This window comes from Lacerta agilis, chromosome 13 (genome assembly GCF_009819535.1).
Source record: "Lacerta agilis isolate rLacAgi1 chromosome 13, rLacAgi1.pri, whole genome shotgun sequence".
NCBI classification, from domain to species: Eukaryota; Metazoa; Chordata; class Lepidosauria; order Squamata; family Lacertidae; genus Lacerta; species Lacerta agilis.
This window is the reverse complement of record NC_046324.1, coordinates 38,351,678-38,372,826: the sequence shown is the minus strand read 5'-3', so window position 1 is coordinate 38,372,826 and position 21,149 is coordinate 38,351,678. Positions and strand designations below refer to the sequence as shown.

Genomic DNA, 21,149 nt, shown 5'->3' with positions numbered 1-21,149 from the left:
ACAGAGCTTAAGAGAATAGACCACAACAGCTTCTATTCTGCAATTAAGGGTGCTGTCCAATTAACAAAAGTAAAGATTCACACACACACACACAACACAAACAGAATTTAAGCTGCTAAAAAAGGAGTGAGAAAGAAAAGTCAAATATCATGGTGCCTGCAGACCATATTGTGTGGTCTCACTCCCCAGGGTTCCACCATTACGACCTTGGCATGCAATAATGTTTCTTAAGTGTTAGCTTAACATGCTGTGAGATAATGGAATTCTAGGAGAGAGCAATGAAAATAGGTGGAAGCAAAGCTTGGGTTTGCTGCCAGAAAGTTTTGGTGTCCCGGGGAGGCTTGGAGCCTGTCCAAAACAGAACAGAGATGCAGAACTGCTGACTGAACAGAAGATATATGAGTGTGTGTGTGTGCATGTGCAAATACACAGAATAACTGGAAAGATTAAACTGAAACAAAAACAAAAAACACACACCTCATTTTTGAGACTCTGGTTCAAATCTCCAAACAGCCATGAAGTTCTTGGGCTGACCTTGGACTAGTTACTATACCACACTTGGCAAAAACAGTCAGTGGTGGGGCAGGATGAGTTCCTGAAGACTGAAAAAATAGCCCATTTCAAGTTGTCACCTGATATCATGGTGATGTCAGGTAGGCAACCCTGCCCACCTAAGAAAAATGGCTGGTGGGACAAATCTTCACCAGGTTGAATAATGTTCCCCACCCCTGTTATACCTGCCTGGGGTCTTTCCTTCCCAGAACCTGCCACTTAATTTTTTCTACTGGATTGAGCCATGGATTGAACCTGGAATCTTCTGCATCTGCTCTACCACTGAGCTTTGGGGGACTTCTTAATCACATAAAAGGTGAGTAAGAGAGGACACGATAAGAGTGTATGAAGATGGTAAGCGTGTGGATAAATGATAAAGTGTGTGGATAAGGTGGGCTGAGAAATATTCTTCTCTCACACACATAGAACTAGAACTTGAGGCCATCCAACAAAGCCGAAGAAGAAACAACAAGAATAACTACTTCACACAGCCCACAGTTAAACTGAATGGAACCCAACTCCAACAAGATGGAGTGACAGCCAACAATTTGGATGGCTTTAAAAGGGGACCAGGCAAATTCATGGGGGGACAAAGCTATGTTCTCCTTCCACTGTTGCTGAGAATCACGTGGGTAGAATGCTGCTAAGCTCAGGTGCTGTTTGTGGACTTTTCCTAGGCATCTGGTTCACCATGGTGAGAACAAGATGCTGTACTAGATGGGCCTTTGGCCTGATCCAGCAGCAGGGGTCTTCATGTGTTGCAACAAGTCCCTGGGAAGACCATCTCACCACAACTGCAAGATGTGTAGAGTATAGACTGCAGTTATTCAGTGGTTGAGAAACCACACACTGCACCTTTCCTTAGATCAGGCTTTCCCAAACTTGGGTCTCCAGCGGTTGGACTACAACTCCCATCATCTCAAGCTAGTAGGACCAGCGGTCAGGGATGATGGGAATTGTAGTCCAAAAACAGCTGGAGACCCAAGTTTGCCTCCTTCCTCCCAAATGAGACACCGGGTAAGGAAAAATGCCCCCCTTTTTTCTCGGTAACCAAGGAATCTGAATAGAACCCTGCTCCCTCTCCTATTTGCTTCCCGCAGGAGGGCCAGGATGGGGGTTGGGAATGAAGCAGGATTTGCCAAATCCTCTGCAAAGAGGGTCTTACACGGAGACCCTCTTTTCATCCTCTCCTACCTCCCGGCACCCTCCCTCATGAATGGCAGCTGGGATATTGTTAGCAGGAGTTGCAAGAGAGGGAGAAAAAGAATGAAAGAGCTTGTTTATGTAAGCAGCCCCTTCCGCTCTCTGCTTCAGGGGTTAAACCCTGGGCAATGCCCAACTCACGTGAAGCCTTCCTATTTGCCAAGCTGGCAACAGATGCCACGCCTGAATATCATATACTGTATATATGTGCACAAACTCTCTTTTTAAGCACACACACAAACACACACACACCTCTCTCCAATACACAACACACACACACCGACAAGAATAGCTTCTTTCTCTCCTCAGCTGGACCCGCTCCTACTCAATTGAGAGCTATTTTGTGGCTGGGGAACCTGCAAATAGCCTTGGCACCCAGCGCCACACTTCCTGTCTAATGGGCAAAGAAACACCGTGTGCCATAAGCTGACGCGTCGCTGTTTGTGCGGTTGTCAAAGCGGAAGCTATCACATCTCGTGGGCCAAATGAGAGAGGCTGGGGTTCGGCGTGACACCCTCTTGCTTCCACCACCGCTAAGAAACGTCCTGTTTAATCAAAGCATGGGGTCTGGAGGGGGGAAGTGGGGGCTGATTCTCACAGGCAGGAAGGCCAAACTCAAAGCGTTTCAGAGTACTGGGGCATATTCCAGCACTATTGCAAAAGGAACAGCTGGTGGAAACGCACATCTGACAGGCACAATGGATGCCTTTCAGGAATGGGAAGCAATGGTGTAGGGCTCCCCCTCCCCCCTTCTTCTTTTCCTTCCCTCAAAAACTTCCACTTCAACAGCTTTGTTTCCAGCAGCTTTGTTTCCAAGAGGTACTCTGTGTCAAAGACAGCCAAGCTCAGAAAAAAAAAAACCTGTAGCCCGGGGCCTGTGAGATAGTCTGGGAGCAGCTGTCATAACTGCAACAGCAGGACATGTGAGAAAGCAAAGCCAAAGCTCCGGGGTGTGTCATGACACAAGGGGGCAATTCCTGGTTGAAGCCTAAGGGCTCCTTCAGACAACCTGTTGATTGAACTTTCTGCTTGCAAGAAGCTTTATGCAGAAGGTTAGGCCACAGCCACACCAAGGCCCTTGTGTCCCTATTTTCCAGCAACAGTCCCAGATTTACAGAAGCCGTCCCGGTTTCCCGTTTGATCCCAGAATGTCCCACTTCTCCTTAGGGCGTCCCTGTTTTCATCAGAGAAATGTTGCAGGGTATGGAGTTGTGAGAACCCTGAGCCAAGGAGATAAGTAACTATACAACCTTTAGAAGACATCTGAAGGCAGCCCTGTAGAGGGATTTTTTTTTTAAATGTTTAATGTTTTATTATGTTTTTATATGACTGGCTGGGGCAACCCAGTTAGATGAGCGGGATGTATGTGATTGAATCCCTTCTGCAAAATGCTGATAGTTTGGAGGCAACCCAGGACAATGTTTTACAAGGAGACATCAAGTGACGACCTCCTACATATACCAGTAAATACTAAAGAAAGAGTACTCTCAAAAGCAAGCCCCACCCCCAACCTGAAACCTTATGAGTAGCTCCGAGACACATAGGGCCCTGCTCACAGCCAGATGCTGACTGAAACCTGTGTTTCCAATTTCTGAGAGACTGCCTTACACTGAGTAGGACTAATCTACACCAGATCTTAAACTTTGCAATTGGGTTTCCACATCTGTATTTTTGAAACGCCACATTAAGAGAACCCTGTATATGCATTCTCTCCCTCCCCACCTCCGATCTCCTCATGATTTTAAAACTGCATTACAGTTCATCCCATTTAAATATCTGGAGGGCAGTGAAATTACCAATCAGATCCTGAAATAATCATCTCATCAAATAAAATAAAGGTCAAACGTCCCATTGCCCAAATGATGTAAATCATTAATCTCTGGCAGCAGTTGGGGACTGCTTTATTTCCTTCAAAGAAAGGAAGATAATGAACACTGATGTCAATTGGAATTTCAGTGATAAAACATAAGCAAAAGAGGTTAGCCCAACAATGTGGTTTCACTGAATGTGGTTTGTTGCATACATACAAACAAAAGACGTGTTCATGTTTCCGTTGCTCGATTCCTGCTGGAGAGTCATCCGTTATATGGCTTACACACCAAACGGTCACTCAGAAGGAAGGCAAGTCTAGTCCTAGAAAAGGTTAGCTGATACTTGGAAACAGCCAGGTTATCCAAATGATTGGCAGGACCCTCCGAAAACTCAAAAGACACACCAAGATGAGTCACAGAGCAGATTTTATGAGCAGTTAACATGGAATGTTGTTGTGCATGGATGTCCTTAGACTGGAGGTTATATGGGAAAGGGCTGTGGCTCAGTGACACAGCACCTGCTTTGTATGCAGAAGGTACCAGGTTCAATCCCCAGCATCTCCAGTCAGGGCTGGGAACGTCCCCTGCCTGAAACTCTGGTGAGAGGCTGCCAGTCAGTGTAGACAATATGGAGCTAAGTGGACTGATAGTTTAACTCGGTACAAGGCAGCCTTCTATGTCCTCTAAATTTTGCCTGGCAACACCCTTGCACATCAATAACATTTATGGAAAGACCTAACTGATGTGGCTTATTACTAAAAGATTTGGACCATCAGCTAACATAAACATCCTTTTGAAGAAAGTACAAATATATTGAGAATGTGTTAGCACAGGGCAACCCTCGCATGCAGCCCTTGCAGCCTTTTTGGGTGGCCCTCAGCAACATTACACACACACACACACACACACACACACACACACACAGAGCCCCCATGCCTCCTTCCCAATGCCTGGCTTTGGGAAGGCAGCATGAGGGCTGGTGTGTGTGTGTCAAATTTTGGCCTCGCTCCCCACTTCCGCGTGACAAGGCAGTGGGCAGCCTGCAGGTTCCATGTTGAAGTACTATTGCAGTCCACGTCATATGAGAAGTTGGGTAACCCCGTCCATAAACAGTCTCGAGATCAAGCCCAACATTCAGAGGAAGACAAGCCAGCTTCCAACCGAAAAACTGCTGCTGATAAACACCTCAGCATTTTAAAAGGGAATGCAAGAAATCTGAGGTGGCACATTCCATGTAATAATTGAAACATTATCCCTGGCCCCCAACCGCACTTGCTGGGGCTAATGGGAGTTGTAGTTCAGCAACCTCCAGAGGGCCAAGGGTTCCCCACTGATGCCACATAGCATCTGGAACAAGCAAACTGGAGTCTATAGACATACACAAACGGGAAAACCTAGACCTTGTAGGAAAGAAAGAGCAAAAATGCCATTTTTATATTTTACAAGATGCATTCCTAGGGGCTCCAAGAGTACTCAAATCCATCAACTTCCACGGAAAGCTATACTAATACTGTTCTATGAGACAATTCTCCCAGGTCCTCTTTGCTCCCTGCTTGCCTGAGATGGCGGCATCACACAGCTGTCCACTGGAGATATTTGAACCTGTCAGTTACACAAGCCAGCTATGTTGTATAACATGTTACAGGGAGAGCGATCACCAGTGTTTTAATTTATTAAAGAGCAGGTTTATCTTCCCTTTCAGGAGCTGACACACAATAGGGCTGTGGCGATACTCAGCTTGGCATTTGCAAAGCCATCTTTCCCCTGACAATGACACAAATGATACCCTGTTTAATAAAGAGAGTTTGGAGAAGCCTGCAGAGAGGGAGAGGGAGCTGGGGTGATTTTCAGCTTGGGCAAATGGGGACGTGCCATCACTCCCACAAAAGACACCAGAACCAGAGCCTGCCCCCCACCCCATGTAACAATCAATAAGATCTCTAAGGTCTCCTTCAGGCATCCTTTCTGTTGGGCATTCATGGCTTAGGATGGTACTGGGGCAGTTATATGTGATCATGCTTTCGATACCGTTTGGGCCGGCAAAACTTTCAGGGCAGACGTGCTGTTTCGTTTCCCATCAATCCATGTCCCCTAACTTCCTACTGAAATGTTCCCATTTGGGGTTTTCTTTTATGTCTCTCGTTTTTGTTGCACCACGGCACAAGAGTGGCCCCTCCAGATGGCAATACCTCGGGTTACAAACACTTCGGGTTACAGACTCCGCTAACCCAGATGTAGTACCTCAGGTTAAGAACTTTACCTCAGGATGAGAACAGAAATTGTGCGGCAGCGGCAATGGGAGGCCCCATTAGCTAAAGTGGTACCTCACGTTAAGAACGGACCTCTGGAACCAATTAAGTTCATAACCAGAGGTACCACTGTAATACCGAGAAATCACCCTAGAACTAACAAAGCGGAATGATGTATGGATGGTCCAATATGAATCCACCACTAATGCACTATTATCGCATCAACAACCACCCAGACAAGAACGCTAGACAGCAACCCATACCAGTATCTTGAGAGGGAATTTCTGGATGTATATTGGAGGTCATCTTTTTGTCTCCAACAAATACAGCTCACAGAAAATTAGTGGAGAATTCCATAGCTTGTCCACTCAGAAACAAAAGCTTGTTGCAAAATTACAGCCAGGGCTGGGAGAACCTGCCAATTTCAATTTTTCTCATTTTCTCAATTTCAGTTTCTCAATTTCCCAACCTTTAGTTCAGTTCTCCACATTTCCAAGTGTGCTTATTCTTCCTTTTAAAAAAGGTCCGAATGAAAACACATCAGCATTTTAGTGCAAATTTCTCCCATTGTACACATTTTCCTACACAATATCCCAACTATAATGCATTTTATATGTTATACCCCTTATATATGCATTTCAATGCACATTTGACCCTAGCAAATGCTCTTTTTCTACATGACGCTTGGCTGGAGAACTGCTTTGTGAAATACAGAGAATTTCAAAGGACGGCTGTACAGTGGTACCTCGGTTTACGAACTTAATCTGTTCCGGAAGTCCGTTCTTAAACCAAATCGGTCTTAAACCAAGGCGTGCTTTTCCATAGCAGTGGGGGACTCAGTTTACAAATGGAACACACTCAACAGGAAGCGAAACATGTTCTGCTTCCAAGGCAAATTTCACAAACCAAAACACCTACTTCTGGGTTTGCAGCGTTCTTAATCCAAGTTGCTCATAAACTAATCTGTTCTCAAACCAAGGTACCACTGTATTTTGGTTTGCATATTGCTCTGGAAGGGCAAAAAAAAGGTGATTTCACATTTAATCAAATTTCTGCCCCATCATTTTCGGTGGCTGAGTCACAGTTCATGTCAGAGGCTAAAGGGAACAAGAAAACAAAATGCCGTAGTGGTATAAAGGCTTCCCTTCCTGCAATACTTCCTCCAGTAAAAGAACTAACTCGAAGCCTGGTTGTTTCATTATCCTTTCCCCCAAGGGACTATTACAGAAGTACTACTTCTTGTTTAAAGCCTCCCACAGAGAAAGAGAGAGAGGGAGCTAACTCACAGCTGGGCTCTGCTCTCGGTTCGCACTGGCCTAAATCCAAACCCTAACATAAGGCATGTTGGTTTGTAACACAGTGCAATCAGTTCAAACATTCAAGAGTGGGATTGTGTGTGTGTGTGTGTGCGTGCGTAAAAGAGAGAGAATTATTATATTTACAGGACAAGAAAAACAAAACACAGACTCAAAGTGTTGGTGCTGACTTTTAAAACCCTAAACGGCCCTGTATACTTCAAGGAGCGTCTCCATTCCCGTTGTTTAGCCTGGACTTGGAGGTCCAGCTCCAAGGACCTTCTGGCAGTTCCTTCACTGTGAGAAGTGAAGTCACCCAGGCAGAGGGCTTTCTTGGTAGTGGCACCCACTTGGTGGACCGCCCTCCCATCAGATGTCAAGGACATAAGTAGCTATGCAACCTTCAGAATACATCTGACGGCAGCCTTGTATAGGGAAGTTTTTTAAATGTTCAATGTTGTATTGTTGGAAGCCACTCAGAATGGCTGGGGCAACCCAGTCAGATGGGCAGCATGCAGATTGTTGTTGCTGTTGTTGTTGTTGCAAGAATATGCAGCTTCCCTTACAGGGATCAAATTTGCAACCTTGGCATTATCAGCGCCACACTCTAACCAACTGACCTAATAATCCTCCTGCCTCCGACTGTGGAAGAAGAAGAGGAGTTTGGATTTGATATCCCGCTTTTCACTACCCGAAGGAGTCTCAAAGCGGCTAACATTCTCCTTTCCCTACCTCCCCCACAACAAACACTCTGTGAGGTGAGTGGGGCTGAGAGACTTCAAAGAAGTGTGACTAGCCCAAGGTCACCCAGCAGCTGCATGTGGAGGAGCGGAGACGCGAACCCAGTTCCCCAGATTACGAGTCTACCACTCTTAACCACTACACCACACTGGAGACAGAGCATCTTATTTACAGTATGTCACCTCCACCAATCCATGCTGCAGCTTGCTAAAATGTGCAATTGTTCTTCACCTACTTTGTTTTTGTGGGGTGGGGAAGTGGGGTGTTAACTAACAGCTGTGTGTGCACTTGGTATTGGGACTGGCTTCTCTCCCACTTCCCAAGCTGATGTTCTCAGCAGCACTTGAGAAGCTGCTCTTGAGCCCTCGGGGCCAGAACAGCTATTCTGGGGAAGGCTGTTTGTGTTGGGACCACAAAGCAAGAGGAAAGGGTTAAACACCAACACCACCGCAAGCAAATGTGTTTCGTTTTGGGTCTACTCTGAGTTGCTGGACACAACCCAAGAGCTTTCCCCTTCATTAGTATAAACTCAGGTTGTTTGTGGAAAGATAGAGATGCTCAAGGGCAAACAAAGTTGTTTACATCATTTGTAAGTGCACAATTCAGGAACATAGTGGATTCAACAACACTGAGCACCAAAGAACTGGATACATAGCAATTCAAACACATCCTTTCCACAATATACAAAAAAGTCTGTTAATCTGCTGCAGCTTGGCTGGATGGTACATTATCTTCCCATTCTGCTTTAAAATTCTTGCCTGCAGGATGAGAACGCTGCTTCATGGAGATATGAATCTGCAATGTTATAGAAGGTCATCTTCAGATTCAGCTTTCCATAAAAGAGCGACACTGGGGGTTGTATCCAGTTCAGGGTAGACCCACTGAAATGAATGGCTCTAAGTTAGTCATTTCCATTGAAAACGTGTTCAATATATGCACATTACCTGTGATGTGTTATGGCGCAGTGAACTGGACCATGACTCAGAGAAACATGAACAGCTTAAGAACAATACAACATGCAATGGAACGTGAAATGTTAGGAACAGCATTAAAAGATAGAAAAACTAATAATTGGATACAACCACAATCAAGTTACAGATGTAGTGGAAATGCCGCAAAGTTAAAATCAACATATGCAGGACATGTGGCAAGAAATGACTTCTATTGATCATAGTTTAGGAATTATTAACTGTAGTTAAGAGTGAATTTCTGTTTAATTACTATTTGCTGATACTTGATTTTATTGTGTGTTGTTATATTCAAATGTATTACTGAATATTACTTTATTTAAAATAAGTTGTTTAGTTTAAAGTTATGTTTTTATTAGGATATTTTTGTATTGGATCAGTTTGTTATAAGGTGTGCGATCTTTGTTGTTGCTTGTTTCTTCAGCTTGTAAACTGCCTTGCGTATAGCAATACAGAAAGGCAGTATACAAATCAAAAGTGAAATGAAATGACTCAGGCCGATGGAATAAAGCAGTGTTAGTATGAAGACCCTACAATTTTAAAAGACCAGGAGGATGACCACCTATGTGATGGGTGGACAATCTAAGACTAACAGCAGGGTTTATGTGGATGCAGGAAGCAAACAATAAGAGAACGATGGAGAGAACTTGAAGCGGCACATATCCAAATATGAATGTGAGATTCTGTAGAAGTAGTTTGTCATTTTCATTAACCTGAATGGGTACGCTGAGTAGGTCTGGCACTGGATACAACCTTAGGTCCCACATTTTGAACTTGGACTTTATGTTCTGTCCTGACATAACCTAAAACTGAGATGGTGAACATGGTGGGGGACTCCAACTCCCATCCGCCCCAGCAAGGACAGCCAATGGTCAGGGATGATGGGTGTTGGAGTCCAAGGGCATCCAGAGGGCCGATGGTTCCCCATCCCTGATCTAAAAGCATTGACAGAAACCTACTGTCTCATGTCTTGGCCACAGCAACTTCTAGCTGTGCTGTGTGCTATAAGGTAATGAAGAGGAGCAGGTATGTCAGCAGAAAACATGCCAATTAATCATTAACTGGACACATTAGAAGCTTCCTAATTACATAAAATAGACAGGTGGACATTTACAATGTATTCCCGCCTCCCCTTTTTGCAAGCTTTAACCTATTAATTGCACCGATTTTGGCTGAATCCATCACTGAGTATACTCCTTATCTCTTGCAGTCCTTAGGAAGGTCTACAGGCCAAATAATGAGTTAATGTTAGATACGGCATCATGCCTTACAAGTGCGGGGCTGTTTTGGGTTTTTTAAAACAACAGAAATTGCCCATGTAAGGAGCTCTAATCCAGATTAAGACTGTATATCCAGAAAGATCTGATCAGTCTGCCACCTCTGTGCTCTACTGTTTAACAATTCACAGGCAAGACCGGCTGCTCAGCAAGAAGCATTTTGTTACACTGGGACAAGACAGATGGGCTCAACGGCAGTCCTGGTGGAGAACCTGCTTTGCTTGCAGAAGGTCCCTGGTTCAATCCCTGAGCAAGATCCTTGCCTGAAACCCTGGAGAGACACTGCCTGTCAGTGCAGGCCAGCCCTTGCCAACCCAAAGCCTTGCATAGGTTTCGGATTCTCAGCTCCCATCAGCCCCAGCTAGGATGGCCAATAGTCAGGAATGATGGGAGTTGTAGTCCAAAACATATGCAGCCCCACCAGCTCCTCATCCCTGATCTAGTTCATTAGACTGTCAGCATTGGGGGAGGAGGACGGTGAAGCTAATCTATGAATTCCAGCATTTCCATGTAACAGGTAGGCATGGGACTTTGGCCAGAAATGTGTTACAGTGCAAAAGCATCTTTGTAAGTGACATTACATTGTACATTGGATGTACAAAACCTTCTTAAGTAAAAACACTCCTCTTGCAAAAACTCCAAACATCAAGAGAATATATATAGGCTTTTCTCACCAAATACCCTGCAACTGAAGGAATAACTTGTTTACAGATACGTCAAATCAGCTTTTCTTTCTGGTGAACTACCTGAGACTATAAAATATCATTCTCAGAGCAAATCAACACTGCTCAATCCTTCCTCAAGGGGGAAAATTATTTTTAAGCCTATTAACATTGCAAGTTCTCTAACAACATTTCAAATGGGTTTCTCAAGCTTTTTTTTTTAAAAAAAACTGCTTTGTATTAGACGGTGGGAGAAGAGAGTCAACTCACAGTTGACTTAGGAGCAAATCCACATTAATTTTTTCATACCAGATATATCTAAACCTTTTTGAGCCAGTGGGCATGTTTGGAATTTTGAGGAAGTGCTGCAGGTGCCAGTCACAAAATGGCTGCTGTGGTTTTAGCGTAAAACAAAATGGCTGCTACATCTAAAAGAGGAGAAAATAGTTACAGGATACATTCTGGGCAGGCAAAAATGCTCAGGGTGCAAAGCAGGGTCTGAGAGGGGTGTGGCCTAGAGAGAGCCTCAAGGGCCAGGCAAAGAAGCTTGGAGGGCCACATTGGCCCTTGTGTCTGAGACTCCGCCCCCTGACCTATGGAATCTTTACTTAAAAGGCAACTTTCTTATAAATTGCAAAAGCAACAGAAATATGTCACAATATATTGCTTCCTGCACATATGTTCAGTTTCGTTTCTTGCACACTTCTGTTTGCTTGTACCAAGTTGTAAAAAAAGCGCAGACTCTTATGTAATTTGGGAATGGGGAAAGGGAAACTTCCAAGAACTTCCAAGAGTTGAAATAAAAGATCTCATCCTATTATGGGGGATTCTGAATCAGAAGATCCCCCACTTACCAGGCTTATCTAGCACTATCATCAAATGTCCTCCAGAGCCTTACTTTTAAACATTCAATTTTCTTACTTACCACTTGAAAAAACAAACTGTAGGGAGGTGTAGGCAAAAAGAACAACTCACACAGACCTCTGGAATGACGGGATGGTGATGACTGCTTCCGGACATGCATAATTTTAGTTGTGGGCCTTCCCTGGGAAGAGGCAGTGCCGGATTTATGTATAAGCTAAACAAGCTATAGCTTAGGGCCCCACTCTCTTGCCCCCCCCCCAAAAAAAAATTAAAGGGGGAAAACCCTGGATGTACATTTCCAAAAGATAAGACAAAAAACAAATAAAATAAAACCTACATACAGCAACAGTGGTAAATGGCTTTAGATACCTATTAGGTTAATAAATTACCATATAGCATATATTCAACACAAAAAACAGTGACAATTTGTTGTTGACAAAGGACCAGCTGGACATATAAAGGGCCTCATTACCTTCAGTAGCTTAGGGCCTCATCAAACCTAAATCCGGCCCTGGGAAGAGGGGTTGACTGTCAAACAACTGTAACTCAGTGGGAGAACTACAGGCCTCCTAAAAATTCACAGCACCATTAACAAACTACAGCTCTCAGAATTCTTTGGGGGAAACCATGAGTGTTTCACGTGGCATCACAGTACTTTTAATGTATGAACTGACTGTAGCTGCTGACTGCTTTTTGGTTCTTGCATGGATACAATAGTGGTAGAGACTTGTGGAACCTCCTTTCTTCCTCCCTTCCCCGCTTCCTGCAGTCACATGACGTAGCTGAGCTTGCCACTGCTTTTTTCCCATGAAATCCCCCCGCAGTATAGTCAAAACCCTTCCCGAGAAAGGAAATGACTTTATAAGCAGTCTACTACAAATAGCTTCCTTCCATGCTGATGGAACACAGCATATTAAGACCGTTGCTTCTGAGGAAGTGTGGAGCAACTGTGATTCAATCACAGATGACCTTGGCTGACGTACGAGTCTCCCTGCCACACAATCGGCTCCTTGTCAGGGGCAGACCACTCTGAAATGGCTGCTTTTCTCAAAAGACGGAAAGCCCATTGCATCTGGCTCCGTGGCTCTCTGAAGAACCACCGTTCTGTGTGCAATGGCAGGGCAGAGTGCCTGTCCAAACTTGACATGAAGCCAGTCTTTGCACTTCTTATGAAAGAAGCCATTAATACACCAGCCAGCCTTAGCAAACCCCTCTCATGTGGCCTTCAAGGGAGGCCCAACGCAGACAGATTCTTCCAAGCCTGAAAGTTAACTCGTGGTGTCCAGGATGACATGGGAGTGCCGAGACCAAGGAAAAACAAATTAGGTGGCCAACCAAGTGAGAGACCTAAAGAGTGTGTGTGTGTGTGTGTGTGTGTGTGTGTACATTGAACTATGGTTCTTTCCTCATTGCCTGTTACTTTGGAGGTGGTGATGCTCCCCAACTTGTATGGGTTTGAAAGAGGATTAGGCAAATTCATGGAGGATAAGGCTTCTTCCACAATCAGAGGCAATAATGCTTCTGAATACAGTTGACAGAAACCACTGAAGGGGAGAGTTTGCTGAGAGTTATTAGGACACCCCAAGTTCCCTCCCAGGACTACAATTCCAATAGTGATTTAAAAATTGATGCATCTCCACAGGGAACTTTGGCACTCTGAGGGGAACAGGGGCCTCCTAACACTTTGCAGCACCCTTAGCAAACTATAGTTCCCCAGATTCTTGGGCAAAAGCCATGATTATTTAAAGGCTTAAATGATATAGCTTTAAATGTAGCCACACACCCCCGGAGCCAACTCCTAGGGCCAAGGTCCCTTCAGCCTCCCCCCAATAATATATTCTAGGGCGCTGCCCCTCCCCAAAGTTAACGGTGTGTTCAAATGGTGTGTGTGTGTGTTGTCTTGTGAGTGATTATGTGGGGTGGGGCTTACCTACCTCTTCCCCAATATTTGGCACCCCTGAGCCCCCCTACTCACTGCTGAAAGGCAGTGAGTCAACACCCCCTTGCCGCCACCCAAGATTATGCGGAAGGGTGTGAATTCTAGACAAGCTTTCCATCTGGGCAGCCTTTTGGTTTTTTTTTTTTAATACAAAAATTATTCACAACAGACCATCAAGGCAACAGACACAGAAAGAAACGCCGCCCAATTTTGCTGAACGAATGTGTTGTTTACACCCAAGTGTAACTACAAATGAAGAATGGTTTCTTTAACTCCCTTCCACCGCTGCCATTTCTTTCAGAGTCCTTGAATATGCACTCAGCACAGCGAAGACTAATGGAATCAGGCAGACTAGAGCTATGTTTATATTGGTTTTTAAACTGTATTCCTTGAGGGCAGAGCCGTGTGTCGTGTGTTTAGAAAAGGATGATAAATGCCCGCTTCCAAGATCATTACTGCATAAATAACTTGCATCAGCTCGGTTGTCTTTAAGTACAACTGTAAAGCTCGCACTTGGCTGGTGGGGGAGAAGATGGAACTGACCAGAGATGTACAAAGGGCTCCACTTAAGGCTGGCTGCAGCAGCACTCCTAACCTGTGAATTAGCCAATGGAGAATCTGGCAAGCAAAGATTACATTAGTAAATCTTGCAGCGTAGAAGCCGTCTTAGCCTGTTGCAGCAGATACACCAAAAGAGAGAGACAGGGTTACAAGAAGCTTCAAGGATTAACAGATTCACTTCAGCATAAGCTTTCTTGGACCAGAATCCACTTCAACAGATCCTATCACCTCCCTTTGGAATGTTTCAACAAAATAGATAGGCTTGCATCCAATGTAACACTAGGCAATCATCCTGTCTGCACAAGAGTATGTGCTTTCAAAATGGGACTTTCCCCCTGTCCCTCCCTCTACCCAAAATCTGCTTTGTAGGGTAACCCCCAGAACAGATTAAGGGGGCATGTAGGGGGAAGAGAGGGGGATAAAGTCCCACTGCACAAGTGTATACCTTGATGGGGTTCATTTCTAATTGTGGTTTGTAATTCGATCATTTACAATCATCCAGAAAATCCTTATAATCTTGCAATTCCGCCAAATGTGTCTAAATACCTCTTGATCTTGGCTGCAACTCCAAGCTAAAAATGATAGGTACCTGTAGTTCTTGTGTGTGTGTTGCATGTGATTTGTGCGAATTCAAGTACCACACATCTTCTAGAAGTTTTCCTTTACCACAACATCAGTAAAATCTCGTGGACTACCACGATATGTAACAAACCAGTCAGTATTGAAACATGGGAACAGTATTTGAAACCTTTTTATCCCAACTACTTAAGTTTGAACTTCAGAGCTGCCATTTTGTATACCTGATAGCATGTTCCATGCTTCTGATAATGGTTCCTTTGGAGACACTAAACTAGATAATAGCATTAGAAATTTTGTAAGTTGTCTAAGAACATCCACTAATATTTGTAAAGGACCAACTTCCTCTTTTCTCTTTGTGTTGCCTTACATGTTACTCTGGGGGCTTTATGCATTGTTGTATGAAATGCTTATTCGCATTCTGTAATCCTTTTAATCATAATACTTGGGACTGGTAGAGCAGGGTGATATGTATGCATTGACCACCATCAGAAGCATTTCTGGGAGCCTAATTAGTTCAGCAATTGCCAAAGGCTTGCAAAAAAATCATAGGCCTTAACATTAAAATAATAATAATAATAATAATAATAATAATGATGATGATAAAGCATGCTAACCATCCCTACCTTCTCAGACTGAATAGCTGCCAGGTAGTGGCACCTATTAAGCATTATGAATTCAACTTGCCAGTCCTCTTGTGAAAGCACAATGTCAAAATGATTCAGAAAATCCAGAATTTGTTTAGAGGACCAATCTGCTATATTCCAGGAGCTGCACTGTCACACTGAAATTTCTGGTTAATACCCGGTGTGTAATTTGATATATCATGTCCTTGGGGGTGGGTGGGGGGGAATCCAACAGAAGGAATATGGATTGATGTGATTCTGTCCTGCATCTTTATTTTTAGAAACTAGAATCTGCTTTCTGAATACATTTTTTATTAACAATTATCTATGCCTGCAGTCTTGAGCTCTAGCATAACTCACCCCCTTTTTTATTATTAAGCAGCATGGTAAATAATTCCATCAAAAATTATTTCAGGAATTGTTTTTCTTTCTTTGAAATGTGTCTCTTGAACAAACAGAATATCTGGATTGTCATGAAATATAATTTTCTTTAAGCCTCATCTTTGGATTGGCCTATTCAGGCCATTCCATTCCCATTTATAAATTAACTTTTTATCTGTCATTCCTCCCTCAATTTTTAAAGTAACAGATGAGTGCAATGCAATCGCAGAACAGTGCTTTATCATAAAAACTATGGAATAAGCTAATATTGTGGTTTCCCTTATACACTGTTAACTGTTAGAGGAATCACCACTTTTTTCTGAAGCTAAAAAGTTTATTTTTTCCTTTTCTTGAATGTTATTGGGGAGAGATCAGTCAATATAAACATTTCTCTATTTTCTTTGACTTTAGGTTGCTCCTGGTTGTTTAGGTTGTTCTAGCCCTTTTTCTTTTTCTCATAAACAGAATTAGTATGTCTCTAGGGCATAAAGAAGACTGATCGCCGAAGAATTGATGCTTTTGAATTATGGTGCTGGAGGAGACTCTTGAGAGTCCCATGGACTGCAAAAAGATCAAACCTATCCATCCTTAAAGAAATCAGCCCTGAGTGCTCACTGGAAGGCCAGGTCCTGAAGTTGAGGCTCCAGTACTTTGGCCACCTCATGAGAAGACTCCCTAGAAATGACCCTGATGTTGGGAAAGATGGAGAGCACAAGGAGAAGGGGACAACAGAGGATGAGATGGTTGGACAGTGTTCTCGAAGCGACTGGCATGAGTTTGGCCAAACTGCGGGAGGCAGTGGAGGATAGGGCTGCCTGGCGTGCTCTGGTCCATGGGGTCATGAAGAGTCGGACACGACTGAACGACTGAACAACAACAGGGCACTTGCCTTACTGGGTACATATGTTGTTACTCCTGGATGCTGTATCACTAATGGTGGTGGTGGTGGTGGTGATACTTTATTATTCGTACTGCTGTGTCTAATATTCTGCTATCTGACTTTATTTTCTACTGCTTCAGTTGTGGCATATGCAAAGTCTAGTTCTCGCTGGCTAAAGTCTTGCTCCAATAGTTTGAATGCCTTAGTTATGTTTGTTTCTTATTATTTTCATGCTCCATCAGCCTTTGTTTTTAACAAGGTCAATCTATTGCTAATCTACTTTCTGCATCATTCATAGTATTTATTATATTGGTTCTGAATGTTTTAATTTCAGTTTCAAAACTTTGGAACTAGCCAGAAGCAAATTTCTCAAAACTATTATCAAATTTGGTTTATCTGAATCTGCATTTTCCCGTTGTTGTTGTTGTTGTTGTTGTTGTTGTTGTTGTTGTTGTTGTCATCTGCCTTGTGGTCATTTTATTTTGGAGGGAAACATTTACTAAGTTCATGCTTTCCTTTCCACTTCCATCCATCCCATTGAAGCCCACCATTTCTCTCTTCTTGGACATCTCCTTTCAAAATCCTACTGGTTAGTTCTCAAATTGTCCAAACATGAGTACCGGTAACCTCCTCCACAGAAAAAAGGGGAAATAGAAAAGAATCAATCAATAGGCAATTGATTAGTTTCCTAAAAGTAATCAAGTCAGTTAACCAATTGTCTGCAGATATTCAAATCAAATCAATTGGACAACCCATTTTTATACAATCCACTTTGGCCCCCGTGATACATGCTGGTGGCGTGGCCTAAGGCTGCTTAGGTCCATGCTGGAGTAGTCCAGGCAGCAGCGAAGGGTGATGGGCGAGTGGAGGGAAGACAGGTCTGTTTTGTGGCCAACTAATAAGGGCATGAAATGTAGAAGAACAGCACCATGGGACCTTCTGGATGCAAGCAAGATGCTCTACCACTCACCTATGGCCCTTCTACAAGGGCCCTCTAGATGTTATTGGACTCCAGCACCCATCAGCTGTAGCAAAGCAGGGCCAAATGGTAAGGAATTATGGCAGTGTAGTCCAGCAACATCTAAGAGCGTCAGACAATGTCCCCTACTTTTTATCAACCCACCTTACTGTGTTGTGTTCTATATGAAGTTTCAGATTCAGTCTAGTAATTTAGAACAGGCATTTTATTAAGAAGCAAACGCATATATAAGCACAACCACAATCAACTAAACTCGACCTTTGATAACTGGCAAAAGTAACTGTACTGATTTGCTCTTAAGATTGCATTTACCGGTATCTTGGAGATTTTATTTTGCGTTTCTCTTAGAGCATTTATCTTAGAGATAAGAGATAAAAGTGGCATGTATCATCACACTACCCAGCCCCTCACCAACCCCCCCCCAAACCTACAGATTTCAAAATATTGTAGGAAGTCTGGTCAAGGCTAATGCAAACCAACAAGGAGATCATGTGTGTGCACAAGTTGTGAAAACAATCATTCAAACGAAAACAGATCAGGAAAATCTGCAAGACAAGTGCAGTAATATTGGCTTACTGCCTTTCCCCACCACCTAGTTAATGTTAATGATCTAGTAAGCCCACTTTTTATCTTCAGAGCTTCATTTCTGTATATCTTGTGCTGGAAATGCCAGGTCACTCAGAATCCCTGAATAGTCCTCCATTGATATATGGGACCTTGCCTCCCTCCAGGAGGCAAATCTCAAGCAACCCAATGCCCAGTTTTGGGGGAAGACTGCAGCTCAGGAAAAGGAATGTCACAGCTGATATATTTTTGATGCAAAGGGCCAAAGCTCACTGCTTCCTTAATATGAATAGCAAAATGTAGCTAAAGCAAAGAAGGACCATCCCCAGTGCCATTGGGCAGGTGCCTGGGTTAACAATTCAAATAATGAGCAGGAAGTTCCTCAAATGCAACAGTACTGGATCATCACCTTTTGAAACAATACATATTAACATCCAAAGAGCCTCCCGTCCTGGCGAGAACATTAAGTCCAACATCTGAATTGCACCACATAAGCCTGCAAAGGAGTGCAGAGAGGACTGTTGAAATACCAATATAATTTTTAGCTGTGACTGCATTCAGATGACCCTCCCAGCCATGGTTTGGAGAACTGGATATGAACCCAATGCTTGTGTGCTCCCTCCTCCACCTCCCTTTGCCTTGTATGTGACGTTTCTTGGTTTAATCAAACCAGAAACCAGCCGTTTGACCCTAGTTCACAAGCAAACTGCAAGTCGATGGAAACAGAGAGCAGATCTGCACCACACACTTAACGTTAAATCCGGTGCACATTTAAAGCACAAAGAATCCTGGAGGCATCACACAGGTTCTGGGAAATGGTTGCAAGCATATGGGATAGGCAGTGCGGAAGAGCAGAGGCATTAGAGGGAGATAGAGAACTTCTGGGGGGAGGGGTAGCAGTGCTCAAGGAATGAAGATCTCCGCTAATGCTCAAAACCAGCTATTTAATGTTTCAGCATGTAGTCTCGGAACTGACACACACTTACTTTTTGTCGCTTTTTTGTCCCTAGCTGCAGCTCCAAGCCCAGCACTGCAGACAGACACCATTTAATCGCCCTATTCCCCCCACTGTGCGTTTCCTGGGAATGCCGCCCCAGCCTCAGCAGGCCCCCTCTGTGTTGCCGCTCTTGATTGATGTCATGCTAAGCTGCCTCCTGACCCTGATCTTGCACAGCATTCGGCAGGCACTGCCATAACTCAGGGATTGCAGCCTTTCGGCATCCAACAATGGCTGGCGGTTGGGGCTCATTCAGAGCCCATTAAGATGGTTTTCTTTGCCGCCGGGCCCCGGACCATTCCCGAAGTGAATCGATGTGGCAGTGCTAAGCAGGGTGCCAACACAATGACGATCTCTGTCTGTCGCCTTCTTAGCCACTGGGGCAATGACCATGCTGGAGAAAGGGTGTGTGTGGGTGTGCGCGCATGCCAATGGGAAAGAGTAAACATTTATCCCATATAATAATGCTGCACTCATTTTTCCCAAGTGCAGATCCTTCCTCCGGTCTAGCCACAATACCCATTGTTGCTGTAGTAGCAGCAGCGTAACGACAAGCCCTCCTGCATTGCAGGGGCTGGACTAGATGACCTATGAGTTCCCTTTCACTGTCTCTCCAGGGGTGAAGTCAATCTGCTGTGTTAGCAGAACCTAAGTGACCTTCCACAGTGTGCAAGACTGGGCTGTGTGTGTGGAGTTCCTGGGTTGCCCAGATGCCTTCTCTGATGTGGTCCAAAGCAGAAAAATACATTCAGCACCTGCTTGGCTGCAGGAGTTGCTGAAAGGAAGCATACATGGCACCATCCAACAGTCTTAGGGACTCCAGATTTGTGTAGGGTTTACACCAGGTGTAGGCAACCTAAGGCCCGTGGGCCGGATGCGGCCCAATCGCCTTCTCAATCCAGCCCACAGACGGTCCGGGAATCAGCGTGTTTTTACATGAGTAGAATGTGTGCTTTTATTTAAAATGCATCTCTGGGTTATTTGTGGGGCATAGGAATTTGTTCATTTCCCCCCCCCCCAAATATAGTCCGGGTCCACCACATGGTCTGAGGGACGGTGGACTGGCCCACGGCTGAAAAAGGTTGCTGACCCCTGGTTTACACCTTTATCTTCTCCCGAAGGTATCTCCCGAAGGGTCCGGGTCGGTTTGTATGGGGAGAGGCATTCCTTCAGGTATTGAAGTCCTGAGCCACATAAGTCTTCCTAGGTAAACACCAGCACTTTGAATTGGGCCTAGAAGGTATTTGGCAGCCAGTGCAGTCGGGCCAGAATCGGTGTAAGCCAGGGGTGGAGAAACTTTTTCAGCCCAAGCGTTGCATTCCCTTCTGAACAACCCTGTGCGTGAAATCTAGAGGACAGCCCGCTGCCCGAAAGCAAAATTTACTTTTGCTGCTCTGCCAACCAGTGACATGCAGTCCTCAGAAGGGGGACCCCAAGGAAATGTGGCCCTTGGTCAAAAAATGTTTCCCCGCCCCTCTCCTAATTTGCCATCAATCCTAACTGCTTTTTGTTGCCTGGGCGGATTTGTTTTAAGCAATAAAAACACTTGCTGCATGAGCCTTTTCAACTTCCTCAGTTTCTGGGGGGGGGGGGGAATGGAGTCATAAATATCTCAAAACTGCCCAAAGGTTAAGGAGTGGTAATAATCCGGCTTTGGCATCTGCCCATAAAGGAGATATTTAAGACAATGATTAAATGTTGGGCCATCCAAAATTCCAGGATGACCTCTTTGGCACCCAGACGGCAAGGCATTTAGAGAGAAGAGGCGGCTATCTAAATCTTCCAGTTTTACCCCCAAAGGCTGCTCAGCTTGTCATGTGGGATTCCTTTTACTTTATCTCCATTCTTCCTTTCAAGGGGCTACTTTGAGCCAACAGGATTGCCAATATTTGCTTAAGTTATCCAAAAATAGTTTTAAGAAAAGCTTTTGAGGACACCACTGATTAACCTAAGAAGGGTTTAAAACCCACTTTTGGTGGTGGTTGGGAGGTGGAGGAGTCAACAGCGATCAGGAAGCTATATTC

The 21,149-nt window shown here is 44.2% G+C and overlaps 1 protein-coding gene across 1 annotated transcript in view; it reads right to left on the bottom strand.

Annotated features, from left to right (window-relative positions):
* XYLT1 (xylosyltransferase 1) overlaps positions 1 to 21,149 on the bottom strand; it is a 163,793-nt gene that overhangs the window by 113,840 nt on the left and 28,804 nt on the right. The window lies entirely within an intron of this gene.